At 54.4% G+C, this 6494-nt stretch overlaps 3 non-coding genes across 3 annotated transcripts; all 3 read right to left on the bottom strand.

The window, feature by feature from the left end:
• Window positions 1-1956: 1956 nt before the first annotated feature.
• On the bottom strand, window positions 1957-2028 carry TRNAQ-UUG (transfer RNA glutamine (anticodon UUG)). Its single transcript has one exon. It is a non-coding gene; the product is annotated as a tRNA-Gln (tRNA).
• Window positions 2029-4348: 2320 nt separating this feature from the next.
• On the bottom strand, window positions 4349-4421 carry TRNAF-GAA (transfer RNA phenylalanine (anticodon GAA)). The gene has a single exon. It is a non-coding gene; the product is annotated as a tRNA-Phe (tRNA).
• A 924-nt stretch (window positions 4422-5345) lies between these two features.
• On the bottom strand, window positions 5346-5427 carry TRNAS-UGA (transfer RNA serine (anticodon UGA)). The gene has a single exon. It is a non-coding gene; the product is annotated as a tRNA-Ser (tRNA).
• Between the last annotated feature and the right edge of the window lie 1067 nt (window positions 5428-6494).

Raw genomic sequence — 6494 nt, 5'->3', positions numbered from 1 at the left:
GGACCAGGCTGGGGCTGGGTCACTCTACTTACCATGCAGTGAGTGCAGGGGCAGGAGGGCGGGACTGGGGCGGAGCAGGGGCAGGGGCCCATTGGGGAAGAGCAGGCAGCCCCTCCTGCAGCATCTCCCAGCCCCAGCTCCCCACTGCTCTGCCTTCTCCCCTGAGCACGCCGGCACTGCTCCACTTCTCCTGCTCCAGGCTTGCGGTGCCAATCAGCTGTTTAGTGCGACAAGCATAGGAGGGGAGGAGGAATTTAGAGCGGGGGCGGCGTGGTGTCAGGGGAGAAAACAGAGCAGAGGTGAGCTGGGACAGGGAAGCGGTTCCTCTGCACGCCCCCGCCCTTGTTACTTGCTGCGGGAAGCCCTCTCCCCGCACGCCCCCAAGCCCCCTCCCCAGCTTACCTCCTCTCTCCACTGCCTCCTCTGAGTGGGCTTTTGGTTCCCCCAACCACTTGGCACCCTAGGCAGCTGACTAGTTCGCCTAGTGGTTGCACCGGTCTGGACACTGCCTATCAGCAGGATTCCTCCTTCCTCCTCAGTAAGATTAAATCGCCGCAGCTAGACAGCTGGTGGCATCTGCTGCACCACAGTCCTCCATGCCTGAGCCTCCCTGCCAAAGCCCTGCACCCGGCTCCAGAGAATTAAGTCCACATCTCACTGGGAACTCGACTTCTTGTGCTCAGAGAGTCTCGGCCCCCCTCAGTAGCTGACCTGAGAAACACAGCGTCTGCAAAAGCAGCAAAGAGTCATGTGGCACTTTATAGACTAACAGACATATTGGAGCATGAGCTTTCGTGGGTGAATCCCCACTTCGTTGGATGCATCAGTGTTTGCCTTTTCCAAAGAAGTGCCTGGAGGGCCTTTTTTTATGTGACCCCCGTGGCCCTAATGGATAAGGCATCTGATTTCGGATCAGGGGAGATTGAGAGTTTGAGTCCCTTCGTGGTTGTGCTTGTGCAGCTTTACCTTTGGGCTAAAAGTCCTGCTCCCTTCAGGGCTGAAACCTCTTCTTGGCTGCTCAGGCCAATGCTCTGGCTTCAGCTAGAGCCCTGGGAAGGAGTTGGGGGGAATGGGCATCACAAAGGCTGGGGCAGGAGCCCCAGGTGCTTCCAGTGTAGCCTTTGCCCTTCCTGACTTGCCAAAGAAAATGGGCGGCTGCCCAGGCTAGTGTATAGAGCAGTTTCCCTCTTCCAAATGTGCGCCAGTCTCTGTGTTTGAGGTGGTTTGCTACATGGAGCCTGGGTGTTTCTCTGCTTCTCGCCAGCTGGAGAAAAGCCTCTTGGGGTAAAATCTCCTGCCCCATGGCAAAAGTGAGCACCTTGAGTGGGAATGGTAAGAGGCCCCACCAGGGGGGCTGGCCCTGCTTTCCTACCCTCTTCGATAACGGCCACAGAGCATCAGCAGCTGCCTCGCATGCTGGTCTGTGGGTGGCCTTCAGTGGGTGTTTGGCATGGCAGGGAGCAGGCTGGCTGAGTGTTTTTGTGCCTGTCTGAAGGCCACACATAGGCATGGTCCTGCCCTCCTCTTGCCCTGTCCTCAGTTGTTGTGTGGCTTTTAAGCCTTCCCTTGGAGCTGTCAGCACCAACCGCCTCTGCTCTAGGTGCCCAGAGGAGGAGAGGTGTGCTGGGCTCCAGCCTGGGAAGCCTGGCCCTGGCACTCCTTCCTTTAAATGCCATGTGGGCAAGAGGAAGAGCTGCAGCTACAGGGACCAAAGTTGTGGACATCAGATGAAGCAGCAAGAAACCAAACCATCAGGTCAACCCGCAGGAATCTCTAGCCAGACTGATAAGTTCTAGGACCCCACCCTATAGCAGCCAGCTGGACCAAAGACCTATCTCCAGTGGGCATCAGTGACCCATGAGGAGGAGAAAAAAACCTTGCTGAAGTTTACCCAGGTAGAAAGTAACTATACACATTGAGCTCCAAGACTTTGCAGCAAACTACAATATCTGCAGGAGCTCCCACTGAGATTTGAACTCAGATTCCAGGATTCAAAGTCCTGAGTGCTGCCCATTACACCATGGAACCTGCTCCCATTTTGTTTTCTAGACCCCTGGGTCTCTCGGCTGACTGGTTTGCACTCTGCACTTATTGCTTCCCACCAGCGGCTTCCTCTCGCAGGACTCTCTCTCCTCCTCCAGCGACTGTTGTCCTGCACTATGGGATCCGTGGGTCCTGCCCAGAGTCCCCACATCCCCCTGCTTGGTCTCCATTCCCTGCAGGCTGCAAAAATGTCAGGGGAGGACGCCCCTCCCTTCATTCGGTGCTCCTGTTCATATCGGCCAGCTGCAGCCTCGTCTCATGGAACTCGGGCAGCTGTCACTTGATCCGGTTGTACAGTCACAGGATCACTGGCTCCCCAGCCTGGATGCTCTTGTGGAAATCCCACAGGCAACACTGCAGGACTTGGCACCATTGGTTTCTTTGATATTGCGGTGTTTGCCTGACCGCTGGAACAAAGCCACCAACTCCTCCCTCACCGACTTCCGTCAGTCCCTCTGGTTGCCATAGAACCCTCTGATGCTTTCCTGTTCTGCCAGCACCGCCAGGCCTCACCCCCCTGCTCCTTTATCTTGCAAGCTCTGGATGTTCAGCTTCCAATGTCCTCTGCCCTGGGTCAGGGACAGGGACAGCTCCAGGCACCAGCGCAGCAAGTGCATGCCTGGGACGGCAAGCTGCAGGGAACGGCCTGCCAGTCACTGTGAGGGTGGCAGTCAGGCTGCCTTCAGCAGCATACCTGCAGGAGGTCCTCTGGTAATGTGGATGTTGCCTCTCTCCTGATTCCTGAGGAAAGGAACCTTTCCAGGAAATGGCCATGGATTCTGCGAATCTGCATGTGGCTGAGTGGAGAAGCACCAGAAATCATTTGGCTCCTGGCACACAAGGCAATTTAAAACTGGGTACCCAGACAGGGGCTTGAACCCTGGATCCTCAGATTAAGAGCTTGATGTGCTACCAACTGAGCTAGTTGAGATCATCTTCCCCATTCACCACAAGAGCGAGCAGATAGGCAAAAGAGAGGCAAAAAATGTCCCCAGAACCCCTCCTCTTTTTCTGCACAGCCGCTGACTGTCAGCAGGATTACTCCTCCTCCTCCCTTCTGTGCCTCAGTGTGACTAAATCTCCACACCTAGACAGCCGGTCCGTCCGCTGCACCCCAATCCCCCATGCCTGAGCCTCCCTTCCAAAGCCCTGCACCTGGCTCCATAGAATTAAGTCTCACGTGTTGCTGGGAACTCGACTTCTTGTGCCCAGAGAGTCTCAGCCCCCCCCAGTAGATGACCTGAGAAACACAGTGTCTGCCTTTTCCAAAGAAGTGCTTGGAGGGTCTTTTCTTATGTTACCATGTGGCCTAACGGATAAGGCGTCTGCGTGTGGATCAGAAGATTGAGGGTTTGAGTCTCTAGGTGGTTGTGTTTCTGCAGTTTTACTATTGTGCTGAACGTCCTGCTCCCTTCAGGGCTGGAACCTCTTCTTGGCTGCTCAGGCCAATGCTCTGGCTTCAGCTAGAGCCTGGGAAGGAGTTGGGGGTTGGGTGTCACAAAGGCTGCGGCAGGAGCCCCAGGTGCTTCCAGTCTAGCCTTTGCCCTTCCTGACTTACCAAAGAAAGTGGGCGGCAGCCTGGGCTAGCGTGTGCACCTGTCCCTGTGCTGGAGGGTACTTGCTACATAGCGTCTTGGGAGCCTGGATGTTTCTCTGCTTCTTGCCAGCTTGGGAAAAGCCTCTTGGGGTAAAATCTCCTGGCCCACAGCAAAAGTGAATACCTTGAGTGGGACCAGTCAGAGGCCCCACCATGGGGGCTGGCCCTGGGCCCTGCTTTCCTACTATCTTCTGATGTTGGCTACAGAGCATCAGCAGCCGCTCTGCATGCTGGTGACCTTCACTGGGTGTTTGGCATGGCAGGGAGCAGCCTGACTGGGTGTTTTTGTGCCTGTCTGAAGGCCACACCTAGATATGGTCCTGCCCTCAGTTGCTCTGTGGCTTTTAAGCCTTCCCTTGGAGCTGTCAGCACCAGCTGCCCAGAGGAGGAGAGGTGTGTAGGGTCACTTTTACAGATGCCTCTTCCTTGGTACTGCTCTTGCTCAGCTGCACAGAAGAGTTTTCATCCCCAACCCCTGCTTAGCAGCCCTCTGGCACCATTCCTGAGGCTGCCCTGCCTCACTTTCTTCCCACCATGTTGGGAAAGACAGCTCTCATCATTAAAGGTCAGATGGGCCAACTAGGGGCAAGTAAGCCCCTTCTGTGTTTTCCTACTGCAGATCCCAAGGTCAGGAACTCACCTTGGGTGGAGGCACTGCTGTGCTCCCAGAGGGCAAGCCATCTCTGCACAAAGCATAATGACAGGGCCTGCCAAAGCCCGGGATTGAACCACGGACCTTTAGATCTTCAGTCTAACGCTCTCCCAACTGAGCTACTTTGGCAGTTGTATGACAGTATTTTGGCCTGTTGCTTCTCTATCTGGGATGTTTTTGTCAGCAGTCGCACACAAAAAGGACAGGAAAAGAATGGCTGCTTCACACCCCCACTGGAGGAACCCGGCGCCCTTAGCTGTGGTGAGTAAGAAGTGTCTGTTAGCTGACAGGGCCTGTCCCCCAGGAGCTGGAACAGTAGCTGCCACCTCACCCTTGGCTCCAGGCTGTGAGAAATGCTCATTGCCTGGCTGCATGGGCGGATGTTGCTCCGTGCTCTGGAGAGCGTCTGTATAGGTCTTTCAACCCCCCGTCTTCAATGAGACAGTCTGGTAAGGTCTCAAGTGTCCCCTCCGGCCTGGCAGCTGATAGTCTGTGCAGACATCAACCCCCCTGCCAGCCCCAGAGCCAGCAGCAGCGCCAGGCCCCCCCCAGCACCACAGGGGCACTCAATGCACTTGCTGTGGGGAAATGGCTCCTTAGTGTCCAGCTGCTAGAGTGAGAGTCAGGAGAGAGCAGCGTCTGGCTCACCTTGGGGGAGAGAAGAGACCTGATGAGTGCGGATCTCCCTCAGCCTCCCCCGCAATGCTGGTCAGTTGTATTGTCACTGTGATAGTCAGTGCTTCCCTTCAGGGCCGGCCCTAGAGGGGTCCGGGGCAAATCCCATGGAGTCACTGACTTGGCTCCTTTCACACACTAGAGATAGGAGCAGAACCAGGGTTATGGTTGATCTATGGGGCACTAGGTGAGTGGCAGAGGCTGCAGGCACTGAGAGTTTGCCTGACACCTCAGGGACACAGGGGGAGGTGGTGTCCCAGGCATCTCTATGAAAGGAGCAGAAGAGGATTTACTTGGGGTGGGGAGAGACTTGAGAGTGTCTCAGGGGGTTGTACACAGGGAATTGCTCGGATAAGATACTGGCTAAAACACAGGCCTTGCTGTGAGCAGGATTTGAACCTGCACAGAGGAACCCTATTGGATTTCAACTCCAACACCTTAACCACTCAGCCATCACAGCTGAAGTGTAAAGGTGCCCCAATGCCAGAGAAACTGGTAAAGAATCACAATGACCAGGTGTGAAGTCATCTGAACTACAGAATTCCCACCGCAAACCTGGCTCCCAAAGCACAGGGGGGATTTGGGTTTGTTCTCTTTGCTTAGCCATGGGCATCTCCCCTGCAAACAAAAGCCTGCTCAGAAACCCCCTTGCTTTAAACAAAATGTCTAAATCTCACATTTCTAAAAATAAAATTCTCTAGTCCTGTATGTCTTAGCTTTTATCTCAAAACGTAACAGCCTCATAATCTCCTCCAGACACCCTGAGACCTCCCCAAATTATTAAAATACCCCAGTTCTCAGCAAGGCCATGACAGTGACCCACAGCTAGAGTGTCTAGGCTAAGCTGTTCTGAAGGAGGCAACTCAAACATTTTCTCCCTGATTCCCTTGGCAAGGTCTGATTGGGAAAACAAAATTCCCCAAACTGAAAATCTTCAGCTGAAAAACCAGTACTAGCCATTTGGGGACTTTGGTTTGAATGTTTTATTATTATTATCTTCTGATTTATGAATCAGTTTTGTCATCCAGGTGTGTTTCCAGCTGTTGATTTGTGGGGGAGACATGCCAAGCCATGATGTCTCTTCCCCTCTTTCATAGTTTCTTCCAACTTTCTAGAAAGCTCCTTTGCTATGATGTGAGGGCGGAGGAGTCTGCAGCTCGACCCTGGCAAAGAGGGGGTGACCACGAGAAGGGGCTGCCACTCCAGGGGTTCTTCCTGGAAACCATGGGGGAGCCAAGAGCACACAGGCCTGTCAATCCAGAGCCACTTGGGAACGGTGAGGTGATGGCCTATCACCATCTCCTTGAGAAGGACATTGTGATCCTGTACACAAAGAGGGTTACGCACGGGGAAGTTCACCAAGGCACAGTTAATCGTGAGTGGGAGGAGAAGGACACGTCTGAGGAGCAGATTCCTGACCCAGATGGGGCTACAAAAGTATCTGGGAGCAGCTGGAGCAGCAGCCAGACATCCCCGAGAGTCTGGTCTCCAAATAGATGATGGTTTTCACGATCGGGTTCCCCATCA

This window comes from Gopherus flavomarginatus, unplaced genomic scaffold (assembly GCF_025201925.1).
Source record: "Gopherus flavomarginatus isolate rGopFla2 unplaced genomic scaffold, rGopFla2.mat.asm mat_scaffold_92_arrow_ctg1, whole genome shotgun sequence".
In the NCBI taxonomy this organism is placed as follows: Eukaryota; Metazoa; Chordata; order Testudines; family Testudinidae; genus Gopherus; species Gopherus flavomarginatus.
The sequence above is the reverse complement of the archived record's forward strand: the minus strand, read 5'-3'. Positions and strand labels throughout refer to the sequence as shown.